Raw genomic sequence first — 22,296 nt, 5'->3', positions numbered from 1 at the left:
ACAAGAACCCTCCTTCCTATAATCTTTCCTAGCCCACCCAAAAGATCAGGTGAATTTCATGACAGCTGAGCAGCCCTCCAACAATTCCAATCTGCTGCAGATTCTAGACAAAAGCCGTACTTTCTTATTCTTAGGAGACGTTAGAACATTTTTTACTGTTAAGAGTGTGTGGATAGCAGAATCCTTTGCAGGGAAAATTTGACAGGTTCCTCTCCTCCCGATAAAAGCAGCCGTTCCATGTCACTAAGCTAATTTCCCCTTGGGCAACAACATCCACTTCAGCGTTTGAAGTTTCCATGTTTAAAGAGCTCTCAGAGTGGAAAGGAAAGCTTTGAGCACACTCCCCAGATGGTCTCTTAAACTGTAAATCCTCTAATAGCACATACAATTACTGAGGTTTAAAATGGCAATGAGATCTTAAGAATCAACCTCTTTTTAGTGGTCCTTGCTTTGAGAGGAGGTGAACAGAAACCAAAGATACTGAAACTGAAATACATGAACTCCTCCTGCAGTCCCCATTCTGCCACGAGATCTGCCTAATCTCAATCTCGAAGAACTCTGAAATAGTTTTTGCCATGGATCAGAATGCAGGCAGATTAAATCACCAGAATAACAAAGATTAAGACTGTAGTGATGTGGGCACGTATTGGTTTAAAGGAGTCTTGGATTGAACTGGTCAGTGGCTCAAACCCAGTAACCACTCCACGAGAGGAAGATGTGGCAGTCTGCTTCCATAAAGATTTACAGTCTTGGAAACCCTACGGGGCAGTGCTATTCTGTCCTACAGGGTCACTATGAGTCAGACTCAATGGCAATGGGTTTTGTTTATTTTGGTTTGGATTAAGCTATCAAAATCCTCTGATTTAGGCAGGAGTTATGTCAGAGCTCCAGGGCTGTCCACTGGGAGAAGGCCAAGGCACAGCAGGGCCAGAATTACTGGGATCAAATTCTACAACTCTTTTGTAACTTAAGTTAGACTCTCAAGTACTACCTTAAAAATGCATTTCTCTCTCCTTCAAATCCGTTTAGGAAAAGGGTGGCTAGGTCACAATTTTAATGAAAGACTGCCTCTACAGAGGGCGGGAAAAGCCTACCCCCAGTCATCACTAAAGCTGTCCTCAACTGCTAAGAGTCAGGCTGAACTCACACCCTCCAAGTCCCAATACAACCTCCAGTGCTGTGGACAACCTGCTTTGTGACAGCTCATCCTTGTGTGAATTTCAGTTTAGAGGTTTCAACTTTTTTAGGCCTTACCTTTGAATTCATAAACACATCCATTTCTCATCAAAGTAAACTCTTCTGATAGCAAGCAGACGAAAACCTATCTGAAACTGGAAAGTGCTAGACAATTACTTTTTTTTTCCTTCTAAAGGTAAAAACATTCTGAGTATCATTCTTAAAAATTATTTTCTTACAGCAAAGAATTGAACAAGGAGACACAACAAACATCCACTGGCAGAAGACAACGTTTTTTGCCCTTCCTTTCAAAGTTTGCCTCCTTATAACTTTGTGTCCATCAAGATTTTGAAAAAGACAGGCTTCTTTCAGGTCTGACGGTAAAAGTGGCTTGCTCAGTTCCATTTCCTGTCAGACATTCAAATTATTTTAGTTTCCCCTGAGACTCCAGGGCACACTGACAGTATATCCTTGAGCTTCCTCACTGATTCTGAGCTTGAGATCCCAATTTTACTCTGTGAATATTAACCAAAATAGTCTGAGGCTCTTAGGATAACAATTTAATAAATAGTTGTGTGGCGGCAATTTTTTATTTTAAAGAGGCACACAGACAGATCAGCAACAGAAAAAGTTCCCAAAATGTTAGAATAGTAACCGTGTTTTATTTTTCTACTCATGTCTAATCTTGGAAATACAATCCATTAGAAGTAATGGCGTCTAAATGTTTTTTCTCCCACTTAAGAGAAAATGAATTTGTGATTATGGTCCTCATCTCAAACTTGGGACTAAACCCACTGAGGTAAAACGGTATTAAATCAGAGTCAAGGGTAGACTGCAAGGCCACTGAGAAACAAGAGGCAACGATAGTGTTTAGAGATACTAAGATGAGGAGATGGGCTTGCTAAGTTTGGTTCAAGAACTAGATGTATTTGATGTTTGTAAAAACTTCCTTAAATAGAAGCAAAAAGATTCATTCAACAAGAAATATTTATTAAGCACCTTCTGTGTACCAGGCCTTGTTCCAGGCCCTGGGAGATGTATTAGTGGAAAAAAATTAGACAAAAACTACTGCTCTTTTGGAATTTACATTCTAGTGGGAGGGGGAGCAGGTGGGATAATGAATATATAAATAGTATTTAAAATATTTTAAGTGCTGTGGGGAAAAAATAAAGGTTAAGGGGAATCATGTACCGGGAGTAGAGTGAGGAGGCCTCACTGAAATGTACCATTTTAGCAACAACCTGAAGCAGATGAGTAAGTAAACCATGCAGATATGAAGATTGGGAGAAAGAACATTCCAAACATGGAAAATAGCCAATCCAAAGCTCCTGGGGTGGGAGTGTACCTACCTGAAGATTACTGAGGAAGCCAGTGTGGTTACAGTGAAGTAAGGGAAGGAGTGGTAGATGCAGCCAGTAAGATAAGGTGGGGAGGGGAAAGGCATAACTCGATCACATAGGGCCTTGTAGACCACTGTTAGAACTTTGGGTTTTATGCTTAGAAGAATATTAATTGATGTTCTTTCAGACTTACAGATGACGTAAGCCTGAGTGTAACAAGGCAGATGTATAGCAAGAATTAGACAACTTTCACAACTCTGAAAGGACTTTACCTATGTAGAAAGAGTCACTGGCAGTTGTGTACCCCACAGGGAACCCAGGGTCAAGGGAAAACAATGCTCTGTTGCATCTGTTCCTGCTCCAGGTAGTTTTCCTTACTTTAAAAAAATTTTATATCTTAGGCAAAATAAATCAGGAACTTGTAACAAATGTACTCGTGATCTCTTCCTGCCAATACGGAACTCACTGCCATACTGACCAATCAATCCAGTTACTGATTCAGAAAACTTACCTTCCTTTAGCAGCCTACAACAGAATTACTCTATACAGCTTCAGTTGTCAGAAATAGTCAGCAATACTCTCATAGTCCTTTCAGTCTGCTTGACAGATACATTCCCAAAACCCTAAGGCCGTACCTTAAACAGATTCTGCTAGACTTATATAGGCTCTAAACCCAAAGGCACCAATCTACGTGTACCTTGCTGGGACTGGCTGGTGTGCCCTTGGCTGCAGTCATCTCATCTTAGAACAGTATGTTGTTGGAAGGGGTGGGGACGCATGTGTTGTCTGCTCTATAGGGCTTATTGTTAGAGCTTTAAAAACACATTTAATACACATTGTACCAAATCACGTGGAAACCCTGGTGGTGTAGTGGTTAAGTGCTATGGCTGCTAACCAAAAGGTTGGCAGTTCGAATCCGCCAGGCGTTCCTTGGAAACTCTATGGGGCAGTTCTACTCTGCCCTACAGGGTCGCTATGAGTCGGGGTTGACTCAATGGCACTAGGTTTGTTTTTTTTTGGTTTGGTACCAAATCACAAATTGGTGAAGGCAGGACTAGAAATCTATCAGTTAAAGTGCTTTGATATTCTATACCCTGGTCTGATATGACATGGGACAAAAGACCCAGTAGAAACTTAATAGAACAGACCTCAGTAATGGGGTAAAACAATCTACAATCTAAACTAGGTCACAGATAATAAGCATACGGTCTCAGAGCAGTTAGTTTCAAGTTGGAAATCAAACGGTGTGTTTACGTACTGCCAGGTATATTCTCTGACCTTATGTGAACAAAAAGAGGGCATGTGGCTATCAAGATGACTGGGCAGATGGGCAGGCCACTGTGCACAGATGCTGTCTCTGGGTAGCTTCACTGGGAAGCGAGTCCTGAGAAGCAGGTCACACGCAGAAGGGACAGAAATTATTGTCAAGAGCATAGCATGAGCAGTTTGAGAAGTTTTGTGTTTTTATATTCAGAGTACCTGCTTCAAAACTCCTACAATGGCTCCTGGAAATGAAGACTGCTACAAAGCTAAGGACAACTATTTATTCACGATTTTCCCAAAACGGTTAGATAATATTTTCCTTTATCTCCATACTGTAGCTGGTTCTAACTACATTCACAAGTGTCAGGACTTCTGTTTCGTCTTCCCCATATAATTAGAACAAGAGAACTGACATTTATTTCCAGAACACACAAACACATGTCCTTCCACAAACTTAGGCCTCCCCGAAGGGAAATAAAGGGGAAAACAACATTCAGACAGTATATTTTCATTATAGGCCCACCTGACCGGTTTTCAGACCCTGCATACCTCTATTCAGAGGGAAACTTGTCCTATAAAACCCCAAGATGTAGACCTAGGATCTACAGATTGAATCCGAAGGAAGACATGTTTTAGTTCCACATTAGTAACTTCCCAGCGGAGTTTCTGGAGACAGAGTGGGCCACTTCAGGGTAGTAAATCAGTGGTGGTACTCAGGTAGAATCTGAAACTGCAATCATTGCTAATATAGGGTAATCTAAGCCAGAAATAGGCAGGGTTTGAAACAGACAATATTAAAGGTCATTCCTTCCAACTATGAGATTTTAATTCTTCACGTGTGCATACTCACACGGGTCAAAGTTTTTCTAAAGTTTTATTTTCAAGTTGTATGGACCTTGTGGAAACACCGGTGGCCTAATGGTTAAGTGCTACGGCTGCTAACGAAAGGGTCAGCAGTTCGAATCTGCCAGGCGCTCCTTGGAAACTCTACAGGGCAGTTCTACTCTGTCCCATAGGGTCACTATGAGTTGGAATCGACTCGACGGCACTGGGGTGGGTATGGACCTTAGTACCATGAAGCCTGTGCATAACTCCTACATTAAAAATTGTGAATAAAGCAAACTCTTTTCTCATTAAACATGATGCTATAGGAAAATATATCAGAGTAAACATGAATAAAGACAGAAGATGACTCTCAAATAAATTTCAATCCAGCTCACTGGAAAATCCCAAAGAGTTCCCTTTAATTCCAACCCAAAATGTACTGTAAGGCTTTGCATAAAGATTACCAGCCATAAGGAAAACACAGGGAACGGCAACAGGAACCTACTTCATGTATTCATAATTCAAAGTTCCTTAGTGTATAAAGATCACATGATTAAATCTATTTCCAGTAACTTATCAAACAAAACACAAAACTGATTCTATTTTCTATCATCGACTCCTAGATATTTCATGTAAGTGGGATCATAGTATATACACAACTATTTAATATATAACTAAGACTCTCCTACCTACATATTGCTAATAGAATATTTTAGGTGCCATCCTCCCTATTAAGATATATACAGGCGTTATTTCTAGTTCTGAATCTATTTGTCTGACCTGGGAATCTCTGTATAGTTCCCATAAGATCCACCATTTTAAGAACTCAATGTCTATTTAAGCAGCATTGTGGTCCCATAAAGGCAATCAGAGTGCACAGCCCTCAACTGTGGATCTTGGAAGACCAGGAAGGCTTTAATAGTGAACATGTTTGGCTCACACAGCAGTCAAGAAAAGTCAGCAAATGTCAAGCTGGTTTGCTTCATTTGATGAAAGATGCTGAAAAGGTCTTCCATTTGGAAGCATTTACCAGTTTTTCTGGTACAATAGCTACAGCTGTGGGCTTTCTGAGTGTGAATGGACATATGTAAGACATGAAGTATCAGGGACAGGCACCATCTGTAACTGATTCCCTCACAGTCTGGGACTGCAATGTAGGAGTAGCAAGGGACAGAATTTTCCAACCAGGGCCACATACTAGCAAATACAGCTTTTGGCTGACAAAGATCTTAAAGACATGAATAAATACTATTGCAAGATTGTGTCCTTTGCAGCTAGTGTCTTCAGCACTTTCTGCCCTAATCACTCAAAGGTTAAATGAACTGATGAATACTGTTGCCTTGTTTTAGATGCAACATTCAAATAAAAAAACTAAGACATTATGTCTATTTTTTCCCCTAATTAATATTCAGCCTCTTATTAAACTTTTATGTGGGTTTGAAAGGTGACAGAGAGATAAAAAAAACTATAGCTAGGAAAGGGTCAATTATCAGTCCATAGGTTCCCTCTAAGGCTCCTAATTATAAAGTAGTATAGAAGGAAGAAAGAAGCCCTGGTGGCACAGTGGCTAAGCGCTCTGCTGCTGACTGAAAGGTTGGCAGTTCAAACCCACCAGTTGCTCCAAGAGAGAAAGATGTGGCAGTCTGCTTCCATAAAGATTACAACCTTGGAAACCCTATGGGTAGTTCTACTCTGTCCTATAGGGATGACACGTGTCCTATAAGGATGGTAATGGGTTTGGTTCTTTGGGTTACAGAAGAAAGGAAAGAAGAATTAAGAAGGTGCTATCAGACTTTCAGGTAAAGACAATAAATTAAAAATCACATTTAAGTTTCCTTTTTTCCTGGAAGAAATTGTCATAATTAAAGGAGAAAATTTTTAATCACAGAAGTTTATAAAGACAGGGAGGAAAACAGCTGGACAAACAGCACCACCACAGAATCCCTTAAGTCTTAGGTTCGGTAGCACTTCTGGAATTGTCTGTGGAGGGGAGGCAGTGGGGTGTTGCTAAAAGAAAGAGGATTGCTTAAAAGCCATAAGATGCCACTAGACGCCTAGATCCCCACCTCTGTTCCATGCTGCTGGGCAGCTGTCTCAGCCCCCCAGTCCTAGCATAAAACTAAGATTGACCATTTTAGAGAGGATAAAATAGATGGCACCTAGAAGGGGATGCTGGGCATTGCTGAGGGGCGGTGGATTAAGTGAATGCTGAGACTCTCCAGTCTTTTTTCTTAACTTAGCTCCCAGAAAACTGACAGCAATCCTTTATATTTGAGATTTAGGAGACTAGAAGATAATGCTCAGAGGAATCAAGCCAGCCCAAGGGGAAAGACATGAAGGTGTTGACATGCAGGATTCTAACTGCCCTCAGTGATAGGCAACTGGAATTCCTGTCCTGGTCCTCATGGTTTAGAGGACCATACTCAGGTCCTCCTCTCTAGCCTTCTCCTAAACCCATGGACAGGGGAATCCAAAGGAAACTACCCATCCAGAACACATAAAATTATCTGGCCAAATAGCCCCAAGCCTGCTTCCAGGGTCTGCTTGAGACACTTCTGCCGGTCAGTTCTCTTGGGGGTCAGTAAGTGCACCCCTAGGTAGGCCTCAAGGATGGCCAAGGGTCGGGAGTGAGATAGAGGAGGAGAGCAGGCTGTGAAAAAGGGTTCTCCAGTTATATTCCTGATTGAACAGATGGGGAATTTCAGCAAAGAACCAAACGGAAATTTTAGAACTAAAAAATATAATATTTAAAATAAAAAATGTACTTGGAAGGGTTTAAGAGGAAGATCGTAGGCTATGGAAGAGAGTTCAGTGCACTTGAAGACAGGTCAAAAGAATTATCCAATCTGAAGAACTGAGAGAAAAAAGATTGAAAAAATTTAAAATGGGAGGGGGAGGGAGAGAGGGAGATTAAAAAACCCAGCTTCAGTGACTTGTAGGGCAATATCAAGTCATCTAACAAATGTGTAATTGAGTTCCAGAAGAGATGTAAATTGTACAGAAAAAAACCTGAATAATGGTAAAACTTACCCAAATTTGGAGGAAACTATCAACTTACAGATCCAAGAAAGCTCAGTGAACCCCAAGCCAGATAAATACAAGGACAACACCTAGGCACATAATAGTCAAACTGCTACACTGTCCAATCTATTAAACACCAGCCACGTGTGCATTTGAAATGTAGCAAACTGAGAAACTAAATTTTTTATTTTATTTAGTTAGTTTAAATAACCACATGTGGCTAGTGGCTACCACACTGAACAGTATAGCTAAAGAGACTTAAGAGATACGAACCTATCACAAAGTATGGATTATATTTGGACCCTTACTCAAACAAACTGTAAGAATAAAAGCAAGCAAACAATTCAATTAAGATAATGCAACAATTTGAAATTTGAACACTGGATATTTGATGTTAGGGAATTCTTGTTAATTTTTTAAGGTATGAGAAAAGTATTGCGGTTGTGTTTTTAAAAGGAGACCATACGCTTTAGAGACATGCACTGAGATACGAATGAAGTAATATAATGTCTAGAATTTGCTTCAAAATAATGTGGACTAGGGTTATGGATAGGTGTAGAGATGAAACAAAATTAACCATGGATTGGTAATTATTGAAGCTGGATACTGGGTACCTAGGGATTCATGACACTATCCTGTTTACTTTTGTAAAGTTAAAAATTTTCCACGAAACTTTTTTATAGAACAAAAAAGGGAAATAGAAAAAAAGAAAATGACTGGTCTAGGAGGGTCAGCATCCAAACAGCAACAGTTCCAGTAAGACAAAACTAACTGAAAACTAATAAGGAGATCATCAACCAAAAAAAAGCTAAAGAAAAATTTCCAGAATTGAAAAATACAAGTTTCCAGTTTGAAAGAGCCCAATGAGTACCCAGTGCACTGGATAAAAACAGACTCACACTGAGGGCACATCACTGTGAAATTTCAGGACACTGTGGATAAATAAAGGATTGTACAAGCTTTTACTGAGAAAGCAGAGGTTGCAGAAAACAATCAAGAATCAAATGACTTCAGACTGGGAGGTAAATGATTTCTAAATCATAATTTTATACACAAACCATCAGACAAGTATGAAGGTAGAATAAAGGAAGACATTTTAAGCCTCAAAGGCTTTATTTTCTGCACACCTATCCTCAGGAAGCTACTGAAGGATATGTTTCATTAAAATGAGGGAGTAAGCCAAGAAAAGGAAGGTCTAGTAGGAGATCCAACATTGAAGACAGATGAAGGGAATGAATTCCCAGGTTGATGATGGAGATTCATGGATGATGGCTACATTCAGGTGTTCAAGGAAATCAGTCCAGATCACAGTAGGTCAAAAGACTCCAGAAAGGACTTCAAGAAAAGGAAACCGACAGAATATTTTAAAAGGTTCTGATCTCAATGGAATTTGCAATTGCATTATAGTTAAAAACACAAGAAATTAAGCAAACAAAAAGAGACAGTTATTAACAATTATTTACAAAAAGTCTTAGGGAAAAAATAATCATAGCTTACAATATGGCTCAACATTGAAGAGCATACATAGTCACAACAACATAAACACTCAACACTGATTTAAGTAAATTCCAATATAATTCTATCACAAAAACTGAACGATGAGAAGTGTACACGCAGATGACGGCAGTGAGTGGGGAAGATGGAGAGGAATGCCTAAAATTGAAAAATTCAAAAGTAATGCAAGCATGTTTTTTAGATAGAAAGGTAGATTTAAAAAAAAGAATGAAGTAAAAGAAGTGAAAGAGATTGCCTCTGTGGAAGGATAAATTGGGGGCCATGTTGGGGAAGAGATGGCTTGGGACTGGGTTTTTCTTAACTAGTTACAGAGCTAGGTGACTCTTTAAACTGTGCTTTTATAACTCTGATAAAAATTAACACTTAAAATTTAAAAAGAATGTTGCTATCATGTTCTTCTGAGTTTACAGCCCAATGAAAAAGGAAGCCAAGGAGCTGTGAGAACTCTACAGCAATTATGCAAAGCCTGTGAGATTTACCCTGGGGATGAATACACACATGTCATAATTACATTGTCTCCTTGCAGTACACTGAATTGAAGAAGTGGTCACTTGCCAGGTGTCAAGTTTAAAGAAGTATATTGGGAAAAATGTTTCCAAGCAACTAACAGAGATGAAATGAAAAACAAGCACATTGGAGTCAGAGAAAGTTCATTCAGAGAAAACTCATTTAGACATTTGTTAAGGTTTTTGTTTTATTTAAATAGAAGGAATAAATTTTCTTCTTTAGGAATATAATTAGATGATATAAATAAACTCAAGAGAGGTTTCCAACCAGGGCAAACTAACTTTACTTTGTGTAATATTAATAAGTTGAATTCACAAAGGCTTTCACAACCAACATCAGTACAGCAGAACAATTCTTCTAAGTTCAAACCTATCTCTGAGGGGTAATCTATTTGACGTTTTAAGAGAGAACAGTGTCTTTTTAAAAAAATTTTTTTATTAACTTTTATTGAGCTTCAAGTGAACGTTTACAAATCAAGTCAGACTGTCACATATAAGTTTATATACATCTTACTCTGTACACCCACTTGCTCTCCCCTTAATGAGTCAGCCCTTCCAGTCTCTCCTTTCGTGACATTTTTGCCAGCTTCCAACTCTCTCTATCCTCCCATCCCCCCTCCAGACAGGAGATGCCAACACAGTCTCAAGTGTCCGCCTGATATAATTAGCTCGCTCTTCATCAGCATCTCTCTCCTACCCACTGTCCAGTCCCTTTCATGTCTGATGAGCTGTCCTTGGGGATGGTTCCTGTCCTGGGCCAACAGACGGTTTGGGGACCATGACCGCCGGGATTCATCTAGTCTCAGTCAGACCATTAAGTATGGTCTTTTTATGAGAATTTGGGGTCTGCATCCCACTGATCTCCTGCTCCCTCAGGGGTTTTCTGTTGTGCTCCCTGTCAGGGCAGTCATCGATTGTGGCCGGGCACCAACTAGTTTTTCTGGTCTCAGGATGACGTAGGTCTCTGAACAGTGTCTTTTTAACCTTAAAACTGTTTCAAGCTGATCAGAAGATAATAAGTAGTTTCATGAAAAGCGTTTGAGAGGTGGAACATCGATGCTCTTTGCTGTGTCTCTTCTGACTGTCCCTCACAGTATATCTTTTCCTCATTTCTGTCATCGTTTTAGCAGATTTATTTGTTCGACATATTGGTATCAAATTAGCCAATATAGCTAAAACTCATACTACATTAAAAATGTATTTCCTCAAGCCCCAAACATTTTTCTTTCCTGATCTTATGATCTAGACACTAGAAAAGTACTGATTTTTTCTACATGAATTCTTGAACATAAACATGCACTGTAATGTTTAAATGCCACATCAATCTTTACTTGGTTTTATCTGGATCTACATAGTCTAGGTTGCTGCAGTAAAGTTTTGATTTTTCTTATTTACATGGGGACAAAGGCAGAATGGATGTAACCCACTTACCCTGAGCTAGCCATTAGTTTCAACTTCCTTTGGCATGTATTAAATAGAGCTACTCATACTGGGCTTTTTTTAACTCAGAGGGGGAAGTTTCTCTTTTCAAGTTTTCTCTCGTTGCTTATCTACTCCACTGGGAAATGCCAATTAATGAGAAAATAGCCACAATTATGACATTCCTGAAAGAGGATCTGTGGAGAAAACCTGGAAAATCAGTAGTTGACTATAAATGGTTTTATGGCTACTTTTTATAATGCCCAGGTTTGTAAAAACTAAACTTTGCTAGTCCTATTTATCATATCAATACTTTTGGGGTGGGGGAAGGATGGACTTGTATTAAGATTCAGCTTCTCTTGTAAGGGTTCCTATTCTGGATGCTCATTTTGTTGAATGCTCAGGATAGCAAACTGACATTCATTTGTTTACTGCTTCTTTTGGTTTTAAGGGAACATCTACCCTGGATTCTGTGACCCAAATTCCCTTTCCTATTTTTGAAGTAAAGCATTCTTGCACACATGCTGACTGTTCTCACATACTAGGCTTGGGGCTCTGTGGGCCAATGAGAGATTAGATTTCAGTGAAAAGGGAGAAGACACAGATTTAGTTAGTTACTTCAGGATCTTGTGCTGGAATTCCAGAAAAGCCTTTAACGCATTACTCTCATCATAGTAACAGCCAATTCCATCTGCATAGTAATCCTTGTTTTGTTCTTCTAATCTGAGCCAATTTATATTATGACTCACTCATCTTCACTCTAAACCCTTACTCTCTTTGCTGAAAAAGCAGCAGTCACGTACTGCGGCAATAAGGTGGTTAGTGAACTGGCAAATAGGCCTGGTGTGTTGGTATTTAAACCACTGCAGAACATTTAGTTTTAATTCTAAGTTTAACTGTTGCTGTCTCACTATCAGTACCAGTACCTCGCACTAATACTTCGCGAGGACTGAGCAATGGGATCCCACCTATCTTGACTGGAAGGTTGACATTTTCTTGAATCATTCAAAACATATCTTATAGTCTCATTTAGACTGTTTTATCATCTCAAGTTCTTTGAGACGTGGAACATCAATCCTCTTTGCTGTGTCTCTTCTGACTGTGCTTCACAGTCTATCTTTTCCTCATTTACTTTTCTTGCTGTTGTAACCTTGTGAGCTCACTTTCAGTAGAGATTTTCTTTTCATCTGAAGTCCTGATGGGCCTAAATTATTTAGAATTGTTGCTGAAGGGTTACTTTGCATTTGCTTCTGCCATGTACCCTAGGATTCAACGGTTTTAGACTAATTTAACATTAAATTATTGATTTGGAGGTTACTCTACCTACATCCAAAACCAAACCCACTGCTGTCAAGTTGATTCTGACTCATAGCAACCCCATAGGGTTTCTAAGGCTATAAATCTTCACGGAAACAGGCTGTCACATCTTTCTCCCTTGGAGCCACCGGTGGTTTTGAACCACTGACCTTTCGGTTAACAGTCAAGAGCTTTAACGACTGCACCACCAGGGCTCCTACTGTATTTACACAGCAAGTACAAATTTGGACAATATACCATATATGGACTAAACACAATGGGGCTTGGATTTTTCAAGAGGCCGTTCAGAATCCAGGTCAGAGAGAAACCTTGTCATTTGCCTAGAACGGTGAAAGTTTCCCTAGGGCCCCTTTCATCAAGGGGGCTGCCTTTCCAGGGTCTCACTTTATGCAAGGATCAGTTATAGTGCCTCATCTCAGGCTGCCTAAGGTTGTCTCTCTTGTCCTCGTGAACATTAAAATCCTTTAAAGACCATCTTAAGAATACGTTTGACGTGCTGAACACTACTGACCAAAGACCAGGAGAGTTGTGGGATGACATCAAGAACATCACACATGGAGATGGGGACCAAGATGGCAGAATAGCCAGACATTTCCTGCAATCTCTCTTACAACAAAGACCAGAAAAAACGAGTGAGATGATTATATTTATGACAAGCTAGGAGCCCTGAACACCAAAGGCAAAGTTAGAAAACAGACTGAGCGGCTGGGGAGGGAGAGATGATTCAGAAGCAGAGAGGAGTTAGCGGACCTGAATTGCCAGGAACCCTCAGGCACCATACCAGGGAATGGCTGTGGCGGGCTGGTGGTAGTGTTTGGCTGCAGTTTCCTCAGGGAGAAGCAGCCCGCCGCGCAGCCTACTCATACCTCTAGAACCAGAGAAGAACGGTGCTCTCGGCAAGAGCTAAGTACTTGCATATATTTTACTGCACTCCCAACCCCGAAGCCGGCTCCAGCTGCAGCTGAGTGCCCTGAGCCATCCTCATGGCCTTGGAGTAGGAATAAATTCACAATTGGGGGAAAAGATAATTTGCCAGCTCCACTAACCGGGGGAGCTCAGGACAGAGGCGGCTCAGGTCCAGGCATAAGTGGTCTGTGAACTTTGAATACCTTTCCCCCCTGCATGGTCCTGTGTGGGCCTATTTTAAGAAAACAGGCCCTTGTTGACAAGCTGCAACCATTTCAGCTACGCACTGAAGAGGTGGGTGTTTGATATTTGACACCGCTTTGCCTATTGAACAGGGTCCTCAACTACCCTCACAGGGGCCTAAGGACTGATGGCTCCACTCAGGTCACCCAGCCACCCGCAACAGGGGTCCAGGGATAACTGGTACCTCCCAGACCCTACAACCAAAAGCACGGGGTGCCCATGGTCCGTCTGCAGAACCCACCCACCTGTATGCTCTAGGAAACAGGGACGTGCTTCCCTCACAGACACTTGGGGGATGGTTCTCAGCCCCCTGCCTTGTTTACAGCGTGACACCCTCCTGCAACCAGACACCAGTACCTACACCTATTACCCGTGCCCCTCTAAAACTGTAGGACAGACCCTGTAACCACGCACTTGATGATCAGCTATCTGGAAAACTGAGCTGAATTCATACAACAAAAGTGAATGGGCTCCTAGACTGATATACCTGATAACAGCTCTAGCCATCTGGTGACAGAACATCAGAGCACCAAAGGTGAAAATAATCAAGCTAGCTCACTGAAGCAATCCATGTGGGCGTATCAGAACAAAACAAAGTGAAATGCTAGGGTACAGTAAGCAAACATAAAATAAAGTAATAACTTATAGATGGCTCAGAAACAACAGTCAATATCAAGCCACATAAAGAAACAGACTAAGATCATCTCAACAAGCTCTCAAAACAAAGAATCAACAGATCTTCTGGATGAAGGTGCCTTCCTGGAATTACCGGATGCAGAATTCAGAAGATTAATATACAGAACTCTTCAAGACATCAGGAACGAGATTAGGAAGGAGATTAGGCAATACGCAGAACAAGCCAAGGAACACACAGATAAAGTAACTGATGAAATTAAAAAGGCTGTTCAAGAACATAATGAAAAACTTAATAAGCTGCAAGAATCCACAGAGAGACAGCAGTTAGAAATTCAGAAGATTAACAATAAAATTACACAATTAGACAACTCAATAGAAAGTCAGGAGCAGAACTGAGCAAATGGAAGGCAGAATTGGTGAGCCTAAAGATAAAGCAGTTGGCACCAACATATTTGATGAAAAATCAGATAAAATAATTAAAAAAAAATGAAGAAACGTTAAGAATCACGTGGGACGCTATCAAAAGAAATAACCTATGAGTGACTAAAGTACCAGCACAGGGAGGAATAATAGATAATACAGTGAGCATTGTTGAAGATTTGTTGGCAGAAAACTTCCCTGATAGCATGAAAGATGAGAAGGTATCCATCCAAGATGCTCATCAAACTCCACATAAGACAAAATTTAAAAGAAAGTCACCATGACATATTATAATCAAACTTACCAAAACCAAAGATAAAGAGAGAATTTTAAGAGCAGCTAGGGATGAATGAAAAGTCACCTACAAAGGAGAGTCAATAAGAATAAGCTCAGGCTACTCGGCAGAAACCATGCAGGAAAGAAGGCGATGGGATGACTTATATAAAGCATTGAAGGAAAAAAACTGTCAGCCAAGAATCAGATACCCAGCAAAACTGTCTCTCAAATATGAAGGTGAAATTAGGACATTCCCACATAGAAGTTTAGGGAATTCGTAAAAACCAAATCAAAACTACAGGACATACTAAAGGGAGTTCTTTGGTTAGAAGATTAATAATATCAGGTATTGGCCCAAGACTAGAACACTGAACAGAGTAATCAGATGTCAACCCAGAGAGGGAAATCACAAAAATAAATAAAGATAAAAAAACACTCACAACAGGGAAACAGCAATGTTATCAGGTAAAAGAAGACAACACTAAAACTATAAAGAGGGACTAGGAAATGTAGTCATAGATTTTTCATATGGAGAGGCAGACAAGGCAATCTAAAGAAATAAAAGTTAGGTTTAAACTTAGAAAAATAGGGGTAAACATTAAGGTAACTGCAAAGGAGACTAACTATCCAATTCATCATAATAAAATACAAGAAAAAAATAGAGACTCAGCAGAAACAAAATTAACAATGATTAAGAAGAAAAGAATATTTAAAGATAAACTACTCAGCACAAAAAATTAAGTGGGAAAAAGAAACTGTCAACAACACACAAAAAAGACATCAAAATGACAGCACTAAACTCATACCTATCTGTAATTACACTGAATGTAAATGGACTAAATGCACCAATAGACAGAAAGTGGCAGAATGGATTAAAAAACACGATCCATTTATATGTTGCCTTTAAGAGACACACCTTAGACTCAGAGACACAAACAAACTAAAACTCAAAGGATGGAAAAAAATATATCAAGCAAACAACAATCAAAAAAGAGGAAGAGTGGCAGCATTAATTTCCAACCAAATGGACTTTAAAGTTAAATTCACCACAAAGGATAAGGAAGGACACTATCTAATGATTAAAGGGGCAATATACCAGGAGGATATAACCACATTAAATATTTATGTACCCAATGACAGGGCTGCAAGATATATAAAACAAACTCTAACAGCATTGAAAAGCGAGCAGACAGCTCCACAATTAGAGTAGGAGACTTCAACACACTGCTTTCCGTGAAGGACAGAACATTCAAAAAGAAGCTCAATAAAGACATGGAAGATCTAAATACCACAATCAACCAACTTGACCTCACAGACATATATACAGACCACTCCACCCAACAGCAGCCAAGTATACTTTGTTTTCTAGTGCACATGGAACATTCTCTAGAATAAACCACATATTAGGTTATAAAGCAAGCCTTAGCAGAATCCAAAACATTGAAATATTACAAAGAATCTTCTCTGACCATAAGACCATAAAAGCAGAAATCAATAACAGAAAAACCAGGGAAAAGAAATCAAACACTTACCCTGCTCAAAAAATACTGGATTATAGAAGCCATTAAGGACGGAATAAAGAAATTCATAGAATCCAATGAGAACGAAACACTTCCTATCAGAACCTTTGGGACACAGTAAAAGCAGTGCTCAGAGGTCAATTTGTATCAATAAATGCACGCATCCAAAAAGAAGCAAGGGCTGAAATCAAAAAAATTATCCCTACAACTTGAACAAATAGACTGCAACAAAAGAAACCCTCAAGCACCAGAAGAAAGCAAATAATAAAAATTACAGCAGAATTAAATGAAACAGAAAACAGAAAAACAACTGAAAGAGTCAACAAGACCAAAAGCTGGTTATTTGAAAAAATTATCAAAATTGATAAACCACTGGCCAAACTGACAAACACAGGACAGGAGGCAAGTAATCCGAAGAAGAAATGAGATGGGCAATATTACAACAGACTCAACTGAAATTAAAAGAATCATATCAGATTACTACAAAAAATTGTACTCTAACAAATTTGAAAACCTAGAAGAAATGGATGAATTCCTCCAAACACACTACCTACTTAAACTAACACAAACAGAGGGGGAACAACTAAATAGACCCATAACAAAAGAAGAGATTGAAAAGGTAATCTAAAAACGCCCAACAAAAAAAAACCTTGGCCATGAGGGCTGCCCTGCAGAGTTCTACACCAAACTTTCAGAGAAGAGTTAACACCACTACTACTAAAGGTATTTCAGAGCACAGAAAAGGATGGAATACTCCTGAACTCATTCTATGAAGTCAGCATATCCCTGATACCAAAACCAGGTAAAGACACCACAAAAAAAGAAAATTACAGACCTATTCCCCTCATGAACTTAGATGCAAAAACCCTCAGCAAAATTCTAGCCAATAGAATGCAACAACATATCAAAAAAATAATTCACCATGACCAAGTGGGATTCATACCAGGTATGCAGGGATCATTTAACGTTAGAAAAATAATTAATGTGATCCATCATGTAAATAAAAGACAAGAATCACATGATTTTATGAATTGATGTAGAAAAGGCATTTGACAAAGGTCAACACCCATTCATGATAAAAACTCTCAGCAAAGTAGGAATAGAAGAAAAATTCCTCAACATACAAGAGGGCGTTTATACAACTCAACAGCCAACATCATCCTAAATGGAGAGAGTCTGAAAGCATTCCCCTTGAAACCAGGAACCAGACAAGGATGCCCTTTTACCACCACTCTTATTCAACACTGTGCTGGAGGTCCTAGCCGGAGCAATTAGGATAGATAAAGAAATAATGGGCATCCAGATTGGTAAGGAAGAAGTATCTCTATTTGCAGATGACATGCTCTTATACACAGAAAACCCTAAAGAATTCTCAAGAAAGCTAGTGAATCTAATAAGAGTTCAGCAGACTATCAGGTTATAAGATAAACATACAAAAATCAGTTGGATTCCTCTACACCAACAAAAAGAACATCGGAAAGGAAATCACCAAATCAATACTATTTACAGTAGCCCCTAGGAAGATAAAATACTTAAGAACAAATCTTACCAGAGAAGTAAAAGGCCTATACAAAGAAAAGCACAAGACACTACTGCAAGAAACCAAAAGAGACCTACATAAATGGAAAAACATACCTTGCTCATGGATAGGAAGACTTAACATTATAAAAATGTCTATTCTACCAAAAGTGATATACAGATACGATGCTATGCTGATTCAAATTCCAATGACTTTTTTTGACGAGATGGACAAACAAATCACCAACTTCCTATGGAAAAGAAAGAGGTCCCGGATAAGTAAAGCATTATTGACAGAGAAAAACAAAGTGGAAAGCCTCACTATACCTAATTTTAGAACCTATTATACCGCCACAGTAGTCAAAACAGCCTGGTACTGGTACAACAGATACACGTACCAATGGAACCGAACTGAGAATCCAGACATAAATACATCCACATATGAGCAGGTGATATTTTACAAAGGCCAAAAGTCAGTTAAATGGGGAAAAGACAGTCTCTTTAACAAATGGTGTTGGCATAATTGGATATCCGTCTGCAAAAAAATGAAATGAGACCCATACCTCACACCATGCACAAAAGCTAACTCAGAATGGATTGAAGACCTAAATATAAAATCTAAAATGATAAAGATCATTGAAGAAAAATAGGGACAACGCTAGAAGCCCTAATACATGGCATAAACAGTATACAAAACATTACTAACAATGCAGAAGAGAAACTAGGTAACTGGGAGCTCCTAAAAATCAAACACCTATGCTCATCCAAAGACTTCACCAAAAGAGTAAAAAGATTACCTACAGACTGGGAAAACGTTTTTAGCTATGACATTTCTGATCAGCGTCTGATCTCTAAAATCTGTATGATACTGCAAAAACTCAACTACAAAAAGGCAAATAACCCAATTAAAAAATGGGCAAAGGATATAAACAGGCACTTTACTAAAGAAGACATTCACGTAGCTAACAGATGGATAAGGAAATGCTCACGATCATTAGAAATGCAAATCAAAACTACAATGACATTCCATCTCACTCCAACAAGGCTGGCATTAATCCAAAAAACACAAAATAATAAATGTTGGAGAGGTTGTGGAGAGACTGGAATACTTACACACTGCTGGTGGGAATCTAAAATGGTACAACCACTTTGGAAACTGATCGGTACTTCCTTGAAAAACTAGAAATAGAATTACCATACAATCCAGCAATCCCATTCCTTGGAATATATCCTAGAGAATTAACAGCCTTTACACAAACAGATATACACACACCCATGTTCACTGCAGCACTGTTTACAACAGCAAAAGATGGAAGCAACCAAGGTGCCCATCAATGGATGAATGGATAAATTACGGTATATTCACACAATGGAATACTACACATCAATAAAGAACAATGATGAATCCATGAAACATTTCATAACATGGAGGAATCTGGAAGGCATTATGCTGCGTAAAATTAGTCAGCTGCAAAAGGAGAAATATTGTATGAGACCACCATTATAAGAACTCCAAAAACAGTTTAAACAGAGAAGAAAATATTCTTTGATGGTTATGAGAGTGGGGAAGGAGGGAGGAAGAGAGGGAAGGAGAGGGGTTTTCACTAATTAGACAGTAGATAAGAACTATTTTAGGTGAAGGGAAAGACAACACACAATACAGGAGAGGTCAGTACAACTGGACTAAACCAAAAGCCAAGAAGTTTCCTGAATAAACTAAACTCATTGAAGGTCAGTGTAGTAGAGGTGGGGCTTTGGGGACCATGGTTTCAGGGGACATCTAAGTCAAGTGGCATAATAAAATCTATTAAGAAAACATTCTGCATCGCACTTTGGTGAGCGGCATCTGGGGTCTTAAAGCTAGCAAGCGGCCATCTAAGATGCATCAACTGGTCTCAATCCACCTGGAGCAAAGGAGAATGAAGAACACCAAAGACACTAGGTAATTATGAGTCCAAGAGACAGAAAGAGCCACATAAACCAGAGATTACATTAGCCTGAGACCAGAAGAACTAGATGGTGCCTGGCTAGAACCAATGACTGCCCTGACAGAGAACCCCCGAGGGAGCAGGAGAGCAGTGGGATGCAGACCCCAAATTCTCGTAGAAAGACTAGACTTAATAGTCTGATTGAGACTAGAGGGACCCTGGAGGTCTTGGTCCCCAGACCTTCTTTTAGCCCAAGACAGGAACAATTCCCAAAGCCAACTCTTCAGACAGGGATTGGACTCGACTATGGGATAGAAAATGATACTGGTGAAGAGTGAGCTTCTTGGATCAAGTAGACACATGAGACTATGTGGGCAGCTCCTGTCTGGAGGAGAGAAGAGAGGGCAGAGGGGGCCAGAGGCTGGCCGAATGGACACGAAGAGAGAGAGTGGAGGGAAGGAGTGTGCTGTCTCACTAGGGGGAGAGCAACTAGGAGCATATAGCAAGGTGTATATAAATTTTTGTATGAGAGACTGCCTGGATTTGTAAACTTTCACTTAAACCATAATAAAAATTAAAACAACAAAAAAAAGACCATCATACATGAAGAAAGCAAAAGGTCATTAAAAAGACAGGAAAGAAAGAAAAGATGAAAATGGATACCAGAAGAGACTCTGGAACTTGCTCTTGAACATAGAGTAGCTAAAGTGAATGGAAGAAATGATGAAATAGAAGAGATGAAAAGAAGATTTTAAAGGGCCATTCGAGAAGACAAAGTATAGTATTATAACAAAATGTGCGAAGACCTGGAGTTAGAAAAACAAAAGGGAAGAACACTCTCAGCATTTCTTAAGCTGATAAGAACTGAGGAAAAAATTCAAGACTTGAGTTGCAATACTGAAGATTCCATGGGCAAAATACTAAAAGACACAGGAAACATCAAAAGATGGAAGGAATACAAAAAGAATTGGTCAGCGTCCAACCATTTCAGTAGGTAGCATATGATCAAAAACCGACGGTAGTGAAGGAAGAAGTCCAAGCTGTACTGAAGGCATCGGGGAAAAACAAGACTCCAGGAATAGATGGAATACCAATTGAGATGTTTCAACAAATGGATGCAGTGCTGGAACTGCTCACCCGTCTATGCCAAGAAATCTGAAAGACAGCTACCTGGCCAAACGGTTAGAAAGAGATCCATATTGGTGCCCATTCAAAAGAAAGGTGATTCAACAGAATGCAGAAATTACTGAACAACATCATTAATATCACATGCAAATAAAACTCTGAAGATAATTCAAAAGCAGTTGAGCAGTACATCAATTAAGAACCGCCCGAAATTCAAGCCAGATTCAGAAGAGGGTGTAGAAGGAGGGATATCATTGCTGATGTCAGATGGATATTGGCTGAAAGCAGAGAATACCCAAAAGATGTTTAACCACCGTTTACCTATGTTTTATTGACTATGAAAGGCATTTGACTGTGTGGATCAGAACAAATTATGGATAGCATTGTGAAGAATGGGAATTCCAGAACACTTAAGTGTGCTCATGAGGAACCTGTAAATAAACCAAGAGGCAGTCGTTCAAATAGAACAAGGGGATACTATGTGGTTTAAAATCAGGAAAGATGTGTGTCAGGGTTGTGCCCTTTCACCATGCTTAATCTGTATGCTCAGCAAATAATCCGAGAAGCTGGACTACATGAAGAAGGATTTGGCATCAAGATTGGAGGAAGACTCATTAATAATCTGCAATATATACTGCAGATGACAAAACCTTGCTTGCTGAAAGTGAAGAAGACTTAAAACACTTACTAATAAAGATGAAAGATTACAGTCTTCAGTATGGCTACGCATCAGCATAAAGAAAACAAAAATCATCACAACTGGACCAATAAGCAACATCATGATAGAGAAAATATTGAAGCTGTCAAGGATTTCATTTTGCTTAGATCCACAATCAACACCCGTGGAAGCAGCAATCAAGAAATCAAACAACATATTGCACTGGGCAAATCTGCTGCAGAAGACCTCTTTAAAGTGTTGAAAAGCAAAGATATCACCTTGAGGACTACGGTGCGCCTGACCCAAGCCATGGTTATTTTCAATCGTCTCATATACATGCAAAAGCTGGACAACGAATAAGTAAGACTGAAGAAGAACTGATGACTTTGAATTATGGTGTTGGAAAAAATTTTAAGAATACCATAGACTACCAGAAGAATGAACAAATCTGTCTTAGAAGAAGTACAGCCAAAATGTTCCTCAGAAGCGAGGATGGTGAGACTTTGTCTCATGAACTTTGGACATGTTATTAGGAGGGACCAGTCCCTGGAGAAGGACATCATGCTTGGTAAAGTAGAGGGGTCAGTGAAAAGGAGGAAGACCCTCAATGAGATGGCCTGATGCAGTGGCTGCAACAATGGGCTCAAGCGTAACAACGACTGTGAGGATGGCGCAGGACCAGGC

General features: G+C 39.5%; 1 protein-coding gene across 4 annotated transcripts in view; it reads right to left on the bottom strand.

Moving 5' to 3' along the window:
* The window catches only part of AP2B1 (adaptor related protein complex 2 subunit beta 1), a 139,150-nt gene that overhangs the window by 28,599 nt on the left and 88,255 nt on the right, over positions 1-22,296 (bottom strand). The window lies entirely within an intron of this gene.

The sequence above is a fragment of the Elephas maximus genome, chromosome 19 (assembly GCF_024166365.1).
Source record: "Elephas maximus indicus isolate mEleMax1 chromosome 19, mEleMax1 primary haplotype, whole genome shotgun sequence".
Lineage (NCBI taxonomy): Eukaryota > Metazoa > Chordata > Mammalia > Proboscidea > Elephantidae > Elephas > Elephas maximus.
This window is presented reverse-complemented; position numbering and strand designations above follow the sequence as displayed.